The 19486-nt window shown below is 34.3% G+C and overlaps 1 long non-coding RNA gene across 1 annotated transcript; it reads right to left on the bottom strand.

Annotated features, from left to right (window-relative positions):
• Positions 1-10671: 10671 nt before the first annotated feature.
• On the bottom strand, positions 10672-16757 carry LOC309636604. The gene is made up of 2 exons (XR_014250099.1): positions 12850-16757; positions 10672-12457 (listed from the first exon to the last, which is right to left on the bottom strand). It is a non-coding gene; the product is annotated as an uncharacterized lncRNA (long non-coding RNA).
• Positions 16758-19486: the final 2729 nt, after the last annotated feature.

Raw genomic sequence — 19486 nt, 5'->3', positions numbered from 1 at the left:
CCTTTTCAGAAAAAGTTTGCTGGTCCCTGCTCTATTATATCATAGCAGCTATCATCTTGTCTTGCTGTCCCCTCACTTGTCTCCCTACAACCAGTTACCTCCTTTAGGTCAGAAACAGTTTTTATCCTCCCTTCAATACTTAGCACATCGCCTGACAGACTGTAAACTCTCAACATATCTTTACTGAGTGAATGAAAGAATTATCTTCCTAAAAGTTTTTTTTTGTCAAAATGACAACTGTGTATAACTAAACATTCTGTGTGAGTTCAGAGTAATAAGAAGTTCCTAATGTTAATTAGGTGCTACCTATGTGCCAATTTTATAATCCCTAACATATATTATCTCATAAAGCATAGTCTTATGAAATAAACCATATCATTATTTCCTTTACATATATGTAAGAAACTAGAGGTACAAAGAGCTCAAGTAATTTGACCAAGGTCCCAGAATTAGAAGTGATAAAGCCAGGCAGTCTGACTCAGAACCCTCTCAATTAGTAAGTTATGAAGGCTTCTTACAGCAAAATGAAGAGCGAGCTGAAATAAAATAAGGTTTTTGTTTTAATAAGCACTATTTTAAACAACAATGTTTTAAAATAAGTTCAAAATAAAATGTAAAAATTTAGACTAGCTCCTTCTGGACAATCTTTTGCTGCAAAATGCAGGAGAGTACATGCTAGGTCATAGTGTATGCTTGAATCTTAATATCTGTTTTTATTGACACTTTCGTCAGGCAAATGCTGGAAAACATTCAAAGAGCCTTATTACTTCTCTATTATATAACGTATCTTAAAAGCTAGACTATTGATTATGCTTACAATTAAAAGTGAATAGTAAGAATACAAGATAAATGCAACCTTTTAGAAATATGATTCTGTTAGCCCCCAGAATATATCTCACATCTTAGATGAAATATAAAGAAAGAAACATTACTAAATAGAAACCTTCAAGAGTGGTATAAATTATTAACTAATTGAAGTGCTATAGTAGAGAAAATTCAATTACATTCAAGTACCTTAAAAGCATTTGCTTAGACTGATAAAATATGACAAAAATAAATAAGATATTTAAACACAAACTGAGCTTACATGCTGATATAATCTCAGTTTTTGACAATATGTCTCAAGTTGCTTTAAGTTTATTAGATAATTCCACTGTTAATGTTTTAGCTGTTTAAGCTCATTTTTCATAACAATCATCATCATTATTACAAATTTTGTGTAGCATAAGTCTATCTACACACAAAGAATGATTATACTATTTTCAACTCTTTACAACCAATGGTGAAGATAAAGTAAAAACTGTAAGGATACATTGAATATTTATAGCAATAGAAAGTTTCCCAGGAGAAATAAGCCTTTCTGTATATTAAGTAGAAATTATTAAATAGAAATGGTAAGTTTAATTTTTCATTAGAAAATAATGGACAAAGATGGTAGATCTTTAGATACGCAGAAAATACAATCATTTCTAAATACTTCAAGAAATATTCAAGTGACTTGTCTCACGCAAGTGGGATGGGAAAATATCAAGGTTGGCCTTTTGGTTCTCTCTGATGGCCACCCTTGAGTCTGTGCAGATAAAATATCTCTGAATAAAGTTACGTGGATGTAGTAGAGAAATTCTCATTCCCTCCTAGAAGAATAGGAGTCAAGAAACAAATGAAAAAAAAAATTATTTTCTTTTCAAAGAAACGAAAAGGGAAGCTTTGTATTTATTTAGATTTCCTCTCTCTTTCTCTCTCTCTTTCAAGATCACAGCTTACAGGTTTAACTCTCTTCTTTTAAAATAGGAACTATTTTAAAAAAAACAATAAGTTTAACTTTCCATTAGAAAAGAACAGTCAGTTTTATGTACATTCTCATGTCATTAGTGACTGGATACATTTCTCCACCTTCCTTTCCAATCTGTATTCCTCTTTTTTGTTTTCTTGTATGTGGCATTGAATAGGTAAAGTAACAAAGTTATAGAATATTTTAATAACACCATCAACTTTCTGGACTATAAAAATGTAAAATTATATTATTACACAGTATTATAACATATAAATATATAAATTCATAAATATAATTATATATATAAATATCCATCCCAAAACTTTGAATATAAATTATTTTCATGTGTACATGGAATATTAATCAAGATAAGCAATATTCATGCTCATTCATAAGACAAGTCACAGCAATTTTAAAAAGAATGAAATCATAGTGTATTTTTTTTACCACAATGAATTCAAGTTAAAAATCAGTAACAGAAAGCTTTCTAGAAAACCTAAAATATTTGGAGATTAAACAATACATTTCTAAATAATTTGTTGCTCAAAGAAGAAATCAAAAAGGAAATTAGAATACATCGTGAAATAAATTAACTAAATGAAAATGAAAATACAACATGAATATCTGTGAGACGCAGTTTAAAAAGTGATTAGAGAGCAATGTATAATTATAAATGTTGACATTATAAAAAAGAAAGATCCAAAATGAATTCTCTAAGCTTCTACCTTAAGAATCTAAAAAAAGAAATCTGAAAACAAAATAGGGAAGAGACAAAGAATTTTAAAAAATAGCAAAACCACATGTCAGTTCTTTGAAATTATAAATAAAATTGGTAAAACCTTATTAGACTGATGAAGGACAAAAAAGAGAAAGCGAACACAAATTACCAGTTGAGGAACATAAGAGGAGTTATCACTACAGATCATACAGAAATCAGAAGGACAATAAGGAAAAATTATGAAAAACTTTACACCAATAAATTCAAGAACTTAGATGAATAAAAAATTTCCTTTGAAGATAAACTTACCAAAACTGTCTCAAAAAGAAATTGAAAATCTGAATAGGCCCATCTCTGTTAAAGAAATAGAGTTGTGATATAAAAGCTTCCTACAAAAAAACTTTCAGCCAGATGGTTTCACTGGTGAATAATATCAAATCTTTAAGAAATAAAAATATTAATACTAACTCTTTGAGAAAATAGAGGATGCATTGCACTGATACCAAAACTAAATAAAACAAGGGAGAGAGAAAGAGAAAAAGAATAGCAGACCAATATATCACATGAACAACAATAAGAAAAAACCTTAAAGAAAAATTAGCAATAACATTCAACAATATTTATAAGTATGAGAAATCTTAACCAAGTGGAATTTATCCCAGAAGTGGTGTTTATCCCAAGGTTAGTTTAGCATTTAAACATCAATCATAATCCACCATTTTAACAGAATAAGGAGAAAACACATAGAACTATCTTAATAGATGTAGAAAATCATTTAACAAAATTTGACTTCCATTGATGATGAGCTCTTGAAAAAAATAAAAAGGAACAACAGGGAGCATCTCAAGAGGGAGCATCTTCGAGATTAGTTCAAGATGGCAGAGTAGAAGGACGTGCGCTCACTCCCTCTTGTGAGAGTACCAGAATCACAGCTAACTGCTGAACAGTTATCGACAGGAAGACACTGCAACTCACCAGAAAAGATACCCCACATCCAAAGACAAAGGAGAAGTTGCAATGAGATGGTAGGAGGGGTGCAATCACAATAAAAATCAAATCTCATAACCCCTGGGTGGGTGACTCACAAACCAGAGAACAAATATACCACAGAAGCCCACCCACTGGAGTGAAAGTTCTGAGCCCCACATCAGGCTTCCCAACCTGGGGCAATGGGAGGAAGAATTTCCAGAGAATCAGATTTTGAAAGCTAGAGGGATTTGATTGCAGGACTTCAACAGGATGGGGGGAAACAGAGACTCCACTCTTGGAGGGCACACACAAAGTAGTGTGCCCATCGGGACCAGGGGAAGGAGCAGTGACCCCATAGGAGGCTGAACCAGACTTACCTGCTAGTGTTGGAGGGTCTCCTGCAGAGGTGGGCGGTGGCTGTGCCTCACTGAGGGGACAAGGACACAGGCAGCAGAAGTTCTGGGAAGTACTGCTTGGCATGAGCCCTCCAGAAGTCTGCCATTAGCCCACCAAAGAGCCTGTAGGTGCCAGTGCTGGGTCACCTAAGGCCAAACAACCAACAAGAAGGGAACTCAGCCCCACCCATCAGCAGACAAGTGGATTAAAGTTTCACTGAGCTCTGCTCACCAGACCAACACCCAGCTCTACCCATCACCAGTCCCTCCCATCAGGAAGCTTGCACAAGCCTCTTAGATAGCCTCATCCACCAGACGGCAGACAGCAGAAGCAAGAAAACTATAATCCTGCAGCCTGTGGAATGAAAACCACATTCACAGAAAGACAGACTAAATGAAAAGGCAGAGGACTATGTACCAGATGAAGGAACAAGATAAAACTCCAGAAAAACAATTAAATGAAGTGGAGATAGGCAGCCTTCCAGAAAAAGAATTCAGAATAATGATAGTGAAGATGATCCAGGACCTCGGAAAAAGAATGGAGGCAAAGATCTAGAAGATGCAAGAAATGTTTAACAAAGACCTAGAAGAATTAAAGAACAAACAAACAGATGAACAAAACAATAACTGAAACGAAAAATACACTAGAAGGAATCAATAGCAGAAGAATGGATAAGTGACCTGGAAGACAGAATGGTGGAATTCACTACTGCAGAACAGAATAAAGAAAAAAGAATGAAAAGAAATGAAGACAGCCTAAGAGACCTCTGGGACAACAATAAACGCACCAACATTTGCATTATAGGAGTCCCAGGAGAAGAAGAGTGAGAGAAAGGACCCGAGAAAATATTTGAAGAGATTATAGTCGAAAACTTCCCTAACATGTGAAAGGAAATAGCCACCCAAGTCCAGGAAGCGCAGAGAGTCCCAGGCAGGATAAAACCAAGGAGAAACATGTCATGACACATAGTAATCAAATGGACAAAAATTAAGGACAAAGAAAAATTATTAAAAGCAACAAGGGGAAAACAACAAATAACATAAAAGGGAATTCCCAAAAGGTTAATAGCTTATTTCTCAGCAGAACCTCTATAAGCCAGAAGGGAGTGGCTTGATATATTTGAAGTGGTGAAAGGGAAGAACCTACAACCCAGATTACTCTACACGGCAAGCATCTCATTCAGATTTGACAGAGAAATCAACAGCTTTACAGACAAGCAAAAGGTAAGAGAATTCAGCACCACCAAACCAGCTCTACAACAAATGCTACAGGAACTTCTCTAAGTGGGAAACACAAGAGAAGAAAAGGACCTACAAAAACAAACTCAAAACAACTAAGAAAATGGTAATAGGAACATACATATCAATAATTACCTTAAATTTGAATCGATTAAATGCTCGAACCAAAAGACACAGGCTTGCTGACTGGATACAAAAACAAAACCCATATATATGCTGTCTAAAAGAGACCCACTTCAGACCTAGGGACACATACAGACTGAAAGTGAGGGGATGGAAAAAGATATTCTAATTAAATGGAAATCAAAAGAAAGCTGGAGTAGCAGTTTTTATATCAGACAAAATAGACTTTAAAACAAAGACTATTACAAGAGACAAAGGACATTACATAATGATCAAGGGATCAATCCAAGAAGAAGATATAACAATTGTAAATATTTATGCACCCAACATAGGAGCACCTCAATACACAAGGCAAATGCTAACAGCCATAAAAGGGGAAATTGACAGCAACACAATCATAGTCGGGGACTTTAACACCCCACTTTCACCAAGGGACATATCATCCAAAATGAAAATAAAGAAGGAAACACAAGCTTTAAATGATACATTAAACAAGATGGACTTAATTGATATTTATAGGACATTCCATCCAAAAAGAACAGAATACACTTTCTTTTCAAGTGCTCATGGAACATTCTCCAGGATAGATCATATCTTGGGTCACAAATAAAGCCTTGGTAAATTTAAGAAAATTGAAATTGCATCAAGTATCTTTTCTGACCACAACGCTATGAAACGAGATATCAATTACAGGAAAAAAATCTGTAAAAAAATACAAACACATGGAGGCTAAACAATACACTACTTAATAATCAGGAGATCACTGTAGAAGTCAAAGAGGAAATCAAAAAATACCTAGAAACAAATGACAATGAAAACACGATGACCCAAAACCTATGGGATGCAGCAAAAGCAGTTCCAAGAGGGAAGTTTAGAGCAATACAATCCCACCTCAAGAAAAAAGAAACATCGCAAATAAATAAGCTGACCTTATACCTAAAGCAATTAGAGAAAGAAGAACACAAAAACCCCAACGTTAGCAGAAGGAAAGAAATAATAAAGATCAGATGAGAAATAAATGAAATGAAGGAAACAATAGCAAAGATCAATAAAACTAAAAACTGGTTCTTTGAGAAGATAAACAAAATTGATAAACCATTAGCCAGACCCCTCAAGAAAAAAAGGGAAAAGACTCAAATCAATAGAATGAGAAATGAAAAAGGAGAAGTAACAACTGGCACTGCAGAAATACAAAGGATCGTGAGAGATTACTACAAGCAACTCTATGCCAATAAAATGGACAACCTGGAAGAAATGGAAAAATTCTTAGAAAAGTACAACCTTCCTAGACTGAACCAAGAAGAAATAGAAAATATAAAGAGAACAATCACAAGCACTGAAATTGAGAATGTGATTAAAAATATTCCAACAAATAAAAGCTCAGGACGAGATGGCTTCACAGGCGAATTCTCTCAAACATTTAGAGAAGAGCTAACACCTATCCTTCTCAAACTCTTCCAAAATATAGCAGAGGGAGGAATACTCCCAAACTAATTCTACGAGGCCACCATCACCCTGATATCAAAACCAGACAAAGACGCTACAAAAAAAGAAAACTACAGGCTAATATCACTAATGAGCATAGATGCAAAAATCCTCAACAAAATACTAGAAGACAGAATCCAACAGCACATTAAAAGGATCATACACCATGATCAAGTGGGGTTTTTCCCAGGAATGCAAGGATTCTTCAAAATAGGCAAATCAATCAATGTGATACACCATATTAACAAATTGAAGGAGAAAAACCATATGATCATATCAATAGATGCAGAAAAAGCTTTGGACAAAATTCAACACCAATTTATGATAAAAACCCTCCAGAAAGTAGGCATAGAGGGAACTTACCTCAACATAATAAAGGCCATATATGACAAACCTGCAGCCAACTTCATCCTCAATGGTGAAAAACTGAAACCATTTCCACTAAGATCAGGAACAAGACAAGGTTGCCCACTCTCACCACTATTATTCAACATAGTTTTAGAAGTTTTAGCCACAGCAATCAGAGAAAAAAAAAGAAATAAAAGGAACCCAAATCATAAAAGAAGAAGTAAAGCTGTCACTGTTTGCAGATGACGTGATACTATACACAGAGAATCCTAAAGATGCTATCAAAAAACTACTAGAGTTAATCAATGAATTTGGTAAAGTAGCAGGATACAAAATCAATGCACAGAAATCTCTTGCATTCCTATACACTAATGATGAAAAATCTGAAAGAGAAATTAAGGAAACACTCCCATTTACCATTGTAGCAAAAAGAATAAAATACCTAGGAACAAACCTACCTAAGGAGACAAAAGACCTATATGTAGAAAAGTATAAGACACTAATGAAAGAAATTAAAGATGATACAAACAGATGGAGAGATATACCATGTTCCTGGATTGGAAGAATTAACATTGTAAAAATGACTATACTACCCAAAGCAATCTACAGATTCAATGCAATTCCTATCAAACTACTGATGGCGTTTTTCAGAGAACTAGAACAAAAAATTTCACAATATGCATGGAAACACAAAAGACCCCGAATAGCCAATGCAATCTGGAGAACGAAAAACGAAGCTGGAGGAATCAGGCTCCCTGACTTCAGACTATACTACAAAGCTACAGTAAGTAAGACAATATGGTACTGGCACAAAAACAGAAATATAGAGCAATGGAACAGGATAGAAAGCCCAGAGATAAACCTATGCACATATGGTCACGTTACCTTTGATAAAGGAAGCAAGAATATACAATGGAGAAAAGACAGCTTCTTCAATAAGTTGTGCTGGGAAAACAGGACAGCTACAAGTAAAAGAATGAAATTAGAACACTCCCTAACACTGTATACAAAAATAAATTCAAAATGGATTAAAGACCTAAATATAAGGCCAGACACCATAAAACTCTGAGAGGAAAACATAGGCAGAACACTCTATGACATAAATCACAGCAAGATCCTTTTTGACCCACCTCCTAGAAAAATGGAAATAAAAACAAAAGGGACCTAATGAAACTTAAAAGCTTTTGTGCAGCAAAGGAAACCATAAGCAAGATGAAAAGACAACCCTTAGAATGGGAGTAAATGTTTGAAAACGAAGCAACTGACAAAGGATTAATCTCCAAAATTTACAAGCAGCTCATGCAGCTCAATATCAAAAAAACAACCCAATCCAAAAATGGGCAGAAGACCTAAATAGACATTTCTTCAAAGAAGATATACAGATTGCCAACAAACACATGAAAGAATGCTTAACATCAGTAATCATTAGAGAAATGCAAATCAAACCTACAATGAGGTATGACCTCACACCAGTCATAATGGCCCTCATCAAAAAATCTACAAATAATAAATGCTGGAGAGGGTGTGGAGAAAAGGGAACCCTCTTGCACTGTTGGTGGGAATGTAAATTGATACAGCCACTATGGAGAACAGTATGGAGGTTCCTTAAAAAGCTAAAAATAGGGCTTCCCTGGTGGTGCAGTGGTTAAGAATCTGCCTGCCAGTGCAGGGGACATGGGTTCGAGTCCTGGTCCAGGAAGATCCCACATGCCACGGAGCAACTAAGCCCTTGCACCACAACTACTGAGCCTGCGCTCTAGAGCCCATGAGCTACAACTACTGAGCTGGCGTGCCACAACTACTGAAGCCTGCGCGCCTAGTGTCTGTGCTTTGCAACAAGAGAAGCCACCGCAATGAGAAGCTGGCGCACCGCAGCGAAGAGTAGCCCCTGCTCGCCACAACTAGAGAAAGTCTGTGTGTGGCAACAAAGACACAACGCAGCCAAAAATGAAAATAAATAAAATCAATAAATTTATTTTAAAAAAAAACCCAAAAAACTAAAAATAGAATTACCATGTGACCCAGCAATCCCACTACTGGGCATATACCCAGAGCAAACCATAATTCTGAAAGACACATGCACCCCAATGTTCATTGCAGCACTATTTACAATAGCCAGGTCATGGAAGCAACCTAAATGCCCATCGACAGATGAATGGATAAAGAAGTTGTGGTACATATATACAATGGAATATTACTCAGCCATAAAAAGGAATGAAATTGGGTCATTTGTAGAGACATGGATGGACCTAGAGTCTGTCATACAGAGTGAAGTATGTCAGAAAGAGAAAAACAAATATCGTATATTAACACATATATGCGGAATCTAGTAAAATGGTACAGAAGAACCGTTTGCAATCCAGAAATAGAGACAGACATGTAGAGAACAAACATATGGACACCAAGCGGGGAGAGCAGGGGGGTGGTGGTGGTGGGATGAACTGGGAGATTGGGGTTGACATATATACATTAATATGTATAAAATAGATAACTAATAAAAACCGCCTGTAAAAAAAAAAAAAAGAGGGAGCATCTTCAATTGGATATGCGGTTTTGTGTAAAATCTTTCCCTAACCTCATAATTAATAGTGAAACACTGGATGTTTTCCTCTTAATGTTAGGAACAAAGAAGTCTTATTTAGTGTTATATGTAAGAATACAAAAAGATGCATACAAATTGGAAAGGAAGGTGTAGAAATCTCTTTATCCTTATAAGGTCACAGGAATACTAGGCTTAAGACACAAAATGCATTGCATTTCTTTATTACTAATAAAAAAATGGAAATTGAAATTTAAAGAATACCATTTACAACATCATCAAAAAACATAAATATCTTCTGGGGAACAAGATATACACAATAACAACTGTAAAACATGGCCAAGACGAGGATGAAATAAGTGAAGAGTTATATCCTATTCATAGATTGGATGACTCAGCTTTTTTTTAAGTCTCCCCAAACTGACCAAGAGATTTAACACAATCTTGATCAAAAATCCCAGCAAGCTTTTTAATAGAAATTGACAAGATGAATTTAAAATCTGTACTGGAATCAAAAGAACCTATATAGGTAAAACAATTTTGAAAAAGCAGAAAATATTTGGAGGAGTTACACCACCTAATTTCAAGATTCACTGTACAACTACAGCAATCAAGACAACATGATACTGTTGTGAAGACAGGTAGATAATCCAATGGAATTGAATTGAGAGTTCATAAGTATGTCTACAAATGTATGGTCAATTATTTTTTTTAAAGATGAAAAGGTAATTTATGGGTAATAGAGAATGTTTTCAATAAATGGGCCTGGAAAAATTACATATCCACATGTAAGAAAATAAACTTGATTTAGATGAACCTTACCTCCCTCCACATGCAAAAAAATAATTCAAAAAGATTCATAGACATGAACATAAAAGCCAATAGTATAAAGTACCTAGGAGGAAACATAGGGTAAAATCTTCATTATTTTGGGACATGCAGAGATTTCTCAGCTAAAACAAATAAATACACATTTACACAGTGATAAATTTGTATTAATCAAAATGAAAAACTTCTGCTCTTCAAAAGACATCATTTAAAAAATGAAAAGGTGAGCCACAAACTGGCAAAAAGTTGTACATTTATCTGACAAAAGGCTTGTATCCAAACTATATAGATAGATGATTGATAATAGATGATGATAAACGATAGCTAGATAATAGATACAGATATAGGTATAGTTATAAACTCCTACAACTCTGTAACAAACAAACAACTAAATTTGTTTAAGTGAGCAAAAGATTGAATAGAAATTCAGAAAAGAAGATGTAAGAGTGGTTAATGAGTATATGTAAAGATGCTCAACATCCTTCATCATCAGAGAAATGCAAATTAAAACTGTAATAAGATAGCATTATAGACTCACTAAAATGGCAAAAATGTAAATGACTGATGATATCAAGTGTTAGAAAGAATGCAGAGCAAACAGAATTCTCTGTATTAGTAATAGGAATGCAAAATTTTACAACCAGTTTGCTCCAGTTGGCAATCTCATAAAGTTTGACCCAGAGATTCCACTTTTAAGTATCTACCCCAAAGAATGGAAGACATATGTACACATAAAAATTTGTTCATCAATGTTGATAGTAACTTTATTCAAATGTCCAAAACTAAAAATAACTCATATTCATTAATAGGTGTATTGATAAATTAATTGTATTTTTACAATGTAATACTACTCAGTAATAAAAAAATAATAGACTACTGATACACACAAAAACATGACTGAATCTGGGCACAAAGGAGTACATACTGTACAATTCCACTCATGTGAAACTTGACAAACAGCATATATAATATATAGCAACACAAAACTGACCAATGACCTTCAGGTACTAAGGATGGGTATGGGAATCACTTGGGTGGGGCTCAAAGTAACATTTAGGGTGATAAAAATTTTTTTCTCTTAATTGTGGAGGTAGTTATACAGGTGTATAAATTTGTCAAAGCATATTGAAGTGTACATTTAAAATGGGTGTGTTTTGTCATATGTAAATTATATCTCAATAAGGTTGATTTTAAAATAGTGGATACCACTTTTCATTCACCAGTATAAAACATTTTGATAATAGGCTGTGGAAAAATAGATATTTTCAAACATATTACCACCTGAAATGCATAATTTTTAAGCCAAGGTAATTTCACAATATTTTTCCAAAAATTAAAAATTTGTATATATATATGTACATATATATATATACACCTTCTGATTCAGTACTTTCACAACAAAGAATGTATACTAGAGTTACATACCCCCATATTCAACATGATATGTGCACAAGGTTTTCAATCCTTAACTATTTTTAATAGCAAAAAAAAAAAAAAAGAAATGTCAATAGAAGATTGGTAAAACAAATGAGGTTATATTCATCCAACAGAATACTACCCAGCTATAAAAATAATGAAAATGTGCATTATATCCTGAAGTGGAATAATTTGTAAGATTCACTATTTTAAAGGTGCAGATCAGTTTTTATAGTACACTACTTTTTTGGCTTATAATATATTTGCTTGTGTATGCTTAAAGTTCTCAGGGAGGATATACAGGAAATCTATCAAACTGGGTGATCTGAATGGGAAACACTGTGATTGAGAGTCAGGAGCCGGGAGGAGAGTTTTTAATGTACACTGTTCTAAACTTTCTGACTTTGAACCGTTCAAAAATAAATATAATTAAAAAGCAATATAAATGTTAAAAAATGAGAATACTATTGGTTTAGAAATAGACAAAATAGACAAAGAAGTGGATTAGTGTTAAGGAACAGATTCATAAATTTTTGCAAATTGATGTTACAAAAAAGGAGTCATTCAAATCATAAAGATAGAATCGGCAATTTTATAAATGTTAGCCACTTAAAAAATCAGACCTTAGGGCTTCCCTGGTGGCGCAGTGGTTGAGAGTCTGCCTTTTAATGCAGGGGACACGGGTTCGAGCCCTGGTCTGGGAAGATCCCACATGCCGCGGAGCAACTGGGCCCGTGAGCCACAACTACTGAGCCTGCGCGACTGGAGCCTGTGCTCCCCAACAAGAGAGGCGACGATAGTGAGAGGCCCGCGCACCACGATGAAGAGTGGCCCCTGCTTGCCACAACTAGAGAAAGCCCTCGCACAGAAACGAAGACCCAACACAGCCAAAAATAAATAAATAAATAAATAAATAAATAAATAAATAAATAAATAAATAAATAATTCCTATTTTAAAAAAAAAAAGAATGGCAGATTATCAATAACTATTGATGTTTGAAAAAAAAAATCAGACCTTGAATTATGTGAGTAATGTGTTCAAATCAAGTACATAGCAGAAAAAGCAACCTCAAAGTGGTTTTAGAGAATTTATTGGCTTACCAAACGAATGTTTAGGAGACCACTGAGTTCACATGTCGCTTGATGCCACAATGCATATTGCCAGGACCCGCTTTTCTTCATCTCTTAGTTTTGTTCTGCTTTTTTCTGTGTGTTGGCTTCATTCTCAGACAAGGTCTTTGCCCAAGCTATAGCAGCTCTAGACATCATATTTCTCTCTCGTCATATCCAGTGAATAGTCTTACAATTATAAAATAAATTGAATTTCATCTATCAATTTTAATTTGTGACATTAATAGTCTAAAGAGAAAAAATATGTAATTTTCACAATTGAGCTAGAAAGGCATTTGATAAAAGGCAAGCTCTATTTTTCACAAGAGACATTAGCAAATTAGGAATAAAAGAGAACTATCTTTAACTTGGTCAAAGGTATATACCAAAATCTACAGTAAACCTTGTAAGAAATGAAAAAACTTTTAATGCAGTCCCTTTAAGATAGGAACTAGACAAGAAGATCTACTAACACTGCTCATGTTTAATATAATATTGGAAGTTCTGGTAAAGACTACAAAGAAATAAAAAGAAATAAAGAAGATAAGCATTAGAAGGTAACACATAACACTGCCATAATTGGCAGGTGATGTGAATATCTACTTATGAGAGATTTTGTTCTCTACTACAATAGCCAAATAGAAATTAACCTTAAGAGGATAACTTTCATAATAGTAACAAAGACAGTAAAGTGCCTAGGAATTCCTTTAGAAGAATACACAAGATCTCTATGGACAAAACTTAGAACTCAAAGTAACATAGAAAATGATCTGAATAAAGAGAGAGGCATTCCATGCACTTGGATGATATGTCTCAATACTATAAAAAGTCACTACTCTCGAAATTAACATTAAATATTCAAGGAAACCACAAACAAAAAGTTTTATATTTTTTTGAGGAATGATTTTGAAAAAAAGAAATGATCCACAAATAGTAAAGTCAACCTTTACAAAGAAAAGAGGGGAACTTGTTCTACCAGATATATTAGGATAGTCTACAAAATATAGTATAAATGTAACATGCTATTGGTGCAATAACAGATAAATGAGCTAATGACTATTCCAATGAGTCCAGATGGATCCATACATGATGATAACGTCACATAAAATGAAGGCAGCACTACAAATCAGTGAAGAAATGTCAAGATCAAATGTTGCAGAGAATTTGGTTCAATGGGAATTCTTATGCCAGAGGGAATGTAAGTTGCTACAACCACTTTGGAATGCAATTTGGAATGAACATTCTCATGAACTATGATACAATAATTTTTGCACAGGTTCCCTGAGAGTCTTGCACTATTCATTATAGAAAGAATATGGAAGCAACCCAAATATCCATCAATGGGAGAATGAATTTTAAAAATTATGTTGATTCAAGTTGTAGTCACAAGACAGTATAAATAGTCGTAAAATGAATGAACTACAGGTATACACAAAACAGATGAGTTTTGGAAACATGATGTTGAATGAAAAAAGCAAGTCTCAGAAAACTATATAATGTGTGATATCACATTTATGATAACACAAGACTGAACAATATATTGCTTAGAGGTGTGTGTGTGTGTGTGTGTGTGTGTGCATGTGTTAAAACATACTAAAAAAGAACAAAAAGCAAGTTCTCTGGAACTTCTAGCCCACCTTATCCACTCCAGAGAAATCCCCTAGGCAGAGAGTTGCAGACACTGGCAGTAAGAATCCACCTGCATTTACAAGAATGGTGAGTGCCAAGAGTATGAAGGTGGGGCACGGACAGTATCTGCTACACAAAAAATAAACACAAATTGAAGAGAGCGATTACTTCTAGAGTGGAAACAGGTATACACGATAGGGAGAGCACTTAGTAGGAAATATTTGTCACCTCTAGTTCTTAAGTTGCAGCTTGGTTTGTGTTGTTACTTTTATTATTATGCTTCATATCCTACATATATTCTTTCAACACTTCATTAAAATGATGAAAGGAAAAATAAAACATTTTTCTTGACATGAAAAAGTAAGTTTAAAAAAAAAAGAGTTCCCAAATAGGAAAAAATTGTTCCCAGCTACAAAAACCTGTTAATTGCACAGTCTGTTTTCTGTAGAATACAAATATGAAAATGTTTTATTTTTTCTTCAAAACCTGCTCTGTTTACTTTTCCTTTTTGGTCTCTTAAGACATATTGGGCAGAATATATAGCTATGCATTCATTTTCAGATATTAAAAATCCAGTTGATTGTATCTCATAGATAATTCAGTGTTCACCTTCTCACTGCCAGTACCTGCAAGGTATCAAGTGAAAAGGAAGTGCCAGGTGGAGGACATTTTCAGTCCTCTTGCCCCACAATACCTCTCCTCCTTCCAGCATCTCCAGGGTCGGGAAAAGACAAGAGGCATAAGTCTTTCTAGCAAAAGTCTTTCTGGGTAGCCATATATTATAGAAAGGGTAAGTCTTACTAGCTATTATAGTCCACTCTTAGTTGATGATGTCCTGGGCACAAGTGGGTGCCCGCTTGCTTCTCCCTGAGTCATCTGGGAAGCCCCACGAGAAGAGGCTAATTGCCACTGCTCAATTCCCTCATGTAAAAGATGCATTCATCTCCAGCCCCCTATGTTCCCACAGCCTTTGGTACACTCCATTGCCTCTGGCTGCTGGGGTCTCTCATCTGGCCATCTTCTTGAGAGAGATGCCAGTTTGGGATGCCAGTAAGAACAGTGGAAGCTCAGATATCTGCCATGTCCGTTTTACTTATGAGATGCCCACATTAGCCTACTGAACTGTATTATCTTATTTAATTCTCGCATCAGTCCTAGGAAGTAAGTACTATTCTTAGCTTCATTTTACAAATGAGGAAAATGGAGTTCAAAGATATTAAAAAGCCTGCACCTAACCATTGAATGCTGGGGCTGAATAGAACCAAAGCACTCTGACTTCAGAACCTGAAACCAAATGATAATCAATAGGATGCTTGGAGGAAATGAAATCAGACAAATAGAGGTAATTTCATCCAGGCCAAGTTCAGATAGGATGAATCATTCCTGTCTACACCAGAAACCTTATTCATTATCCTTAAGATTCAGTGCCCATCTTCCCTGAAATGTGCTGATTGTTTAATTACTAACCTATAAATGTCAAAACTCTGTCTGCTCTCTTGGCTTATTTTTTCTAAATGCCATATCTATTAACATTTTCTTTAGATATGTTTAAAAACATCAGTTAGGCTACAGTTTTATCATGATTAGAATTTTGTATATATTTTACTTTTTTTAAATAGGGTAATCTCTCTCCAAAATCTAAATTATTTGGAAGACATAGTATTGTTTCTTACTTTTTAGCTACCCAAACAATTGCCATGTTTAAACATATGATTATATATGTAGAAAAACCAAACGAGTCTACATAACATCTTCTGGAACTAATGAGCATTGTTAAGGATGGTCTTGGGATACAAGAAAAACATACAAAAGTCAATCATATTCTTAATTACCAGCAAAATTGGAATTTACAATTTAAAAAATACCATTTATAGTAGCACTCTATAATATGAAATCACTGGGAACAAAGCTAACAAAATTCATACTAAATCTATATGCTGAAAAGTAAAAAATCATTGATGAAAGAAATCGAAGAAGACCTAAATAAATGGAGAGGCATACTGTGATTATGGATTGAGGATACAGTATTGCTCTTATGTAAATCCTTCTCAGTTTAATATATAGATTCAATGTGATTCTAATCAAAACCACAGGTGTGTGTTTTTTTTAATATTTACAAGTTGCATATAAAATTTAAACAGAAAGACAAAGGAACAGAATAGTCAAAACAATTCTGAAAAAGATCAAAATAGAAGACTCACACTGCCTGATTTCAAGACTACATGTAAACTACAGTAATGAAGAAAAGAACATGGTACTGGTGAAAGAATAGACACACAGATCAATGGAACAGAATGGAAAGCCTAGAAATAGACCCACACAATACAGTCAACTGATTTTTGAAACAGGTACAAAGGCAATTCAAAGGCGAAAGCAAAGTCTTTTCAACGAAAGGTTCTGGAGCAATCAGATTACCATATGCAAAAAAAAGTGAACCTGATCTAATTGTCACATCTAACACAAAAATTAACTAAAATGGAATTATAGATGTAACTGTGAAATGTAAAACTCTAAAATTTCTAGAAAAAGTCTACCTGATCTTGGGTTTTGTAAACAGTTCTTAGATATGACACTAGAAACACAATCCACAAAAATAATATTTTGGATTTAATCAAAATTAAAAATGATTTGGCAGTTTCTTATAAAGTTAAACATGTACTTACCATACAAACCCACCAATCCTGTTGCTAGATATTTAGCCAAGTGAGTTAAAATATTTTGTTCACACAAAGTCTGCATGAGAATGTTTATAGCAACTTTATTCATAATCACCAAAACCTGAAAACATGCAATTGCCCTTTAATGGGTGAGTGGTTCAACAGTTATACCCATATGATAGAATACTACTTAGCAACCAAAATTAATGAACTACTGCTTCAAGTAACAACATGGATAAATCTTAAGTGCATTTTGCTAAATGAAAGAAGCCAGCTAAATAGTCTACATGTATATATGATATTCTGTGAAAAACAAAACTATAAAGACAGAAAACAGATGCAGGATAGAGGGAAGAGTTAACTATAAAGGAGCACACGAGAAAATTTTGATGGTCATAGAAATATTCTGTATGGTAAATACATGATTATACATTTGTCAAAACCCATAGAACTGTACACCAAAAAAGAGTGATGTTTACTGTATGCGACTGAAAAAATAATCAACCATGATGTTGAAAAGGATCCCAAATGGAATACAGTTGGCGATACATGAATCTAACTGTATTACAAATGTATGACACAACCACACTGAAGAGGATATGAAAGAAAGGAGCTGACCTTTGTAATGCTGTAAAACAGTATTTTAAGTAGATATTGTAATGCTAAAGACAAAAAGAACTACACAAACCCTTTAATTGGTAAAATTGTTTCTCACAGCATATGGGTTAGTAAATCTGAAACTATGCTACATGTATAACAAGGCTGAAGAAATAAGTAAATATATTGTAGATAATGACAGCCAGGTTCCTCACTGTCAAGAAGTAACAAATAATCAAGGTGGCAGGCTACAAGGAACCCCTTAATGTTCCTTATGTATACTAAATATATTACTCTAATGTAATGTTGCATTAGAGTCTTTGGAGAAGGGAGCATTTTAATTTTAAGATTTTGATTTCTAAGTACCATTTTTTAATAAAAAGTATTAGGGCTTCTTGTGAAGTGGTTGAATATTGGCCTTGAGCTGGGAAAAAAAAAGGTGAGCCTGGAGCATTGTGTGGTGTCAAAAAGGAAAGAAGAATTCCAAAAATGAAAAAAAATAAGTAAAAAAGGAAGCAAGGAAAGAAGGGAGGGAGGGAGGAAGAAAAAGAAAGACAGAGAAAGGAAAAGAAAGGATGGAGGAGGGAGGGAGGGAGGAATGGAGACACGCCAACCAAGAAGAGCCCCTCAGTGTCCAAAGCTGGAACAATTTGAGCCATAACAACAAAAAATAACATAGTATTGGATTACAACCCAAATTATAAAATAAATATTCATGAGTTCATACTAAAATAAATAAACTATTGACTGAATAAATGAGTGAGAAGAGACAACTGTTCTTTTCAGAGAAATTTTAATTAATAAATGTAGAAGATATGAGGGAAATTGAAAATTACCATCATACAACTAATTTTTATATATTGACCTGGTATCCTGCAATCTTGCTAAACTGATGTATTAGTTCTAGTTAATTTTTTTGTAGATTCCATAGAATCTTCTGCATACGTGATCATGTTGTCTGTGTATAAAGACTGATTTACTTCTTTTGTTACAATCTGGATGCCTTTTATTTCTTTTATTGCCTATTTCATAGGCTAGAACTTCCAGAACAATGCTTAGCAGGGATGATGAGAGCAGAAATTCTTGCTTCATTACATGTCCAAGGGGAAAATAACTCACTCTTTAACCATTAAGTATGATGTTATCTGTAGGTTTTTTGAAGATACCTATCTTAATCTGCTCAGGCTGCCATAACAAAACACCATAGACTGGGTGGCTCTCCTTTTTCCTTCTTTTGGATTGAGTATTTTTTATTTCATCTTCTTTGTTACTTATTAGTTATAACATTGTGTTTTGTTAGTTTAGTGGTTGCATCAGCATTTATGGAGTACATCTTTAACTGATCTGCTTCTAAGTAACATTCCATTTTACCTTGGGCATATACTCCTTACAATAATATCACTTCATTTTCCCCTTCCAGCCTTTGTGTTGTTGTTCAACATTTCCTTCTACATGCTATAAACTCCAACACACAAAGAAGAAGTATTGCTCTCATATGTTGTTGTTTGTCCTGAAGCTGATTTTCATAGAAGAATATTTCACTTCTGGGAAAACTATTCTCTTTCCCTATAGATGAAAAAAGATGGTCTCTCTCTGCCTATAACTGGAGACATCCAGGTAGAAGAGAACAAACTAAGGTCTCTTAATGCCCTTAGTAAG

Source organism: Balaenoptera physalus (genome assembly GCF_965194825.1).
Source record: "Balaenoptera physalus genome assembly, chromosome: 1".
Taxonomy (NCBI): Eukaryota; Metazoa; Chordata; class Mammalia; order Artiodactyla; family Balaenopteridae; genus Balaenoptera; species Balaenoptera physalus.
Note: the sequence above shows the minus strand (reverse complement) of the source record. Positions and strands in the feature narration are given on the sequence as shown.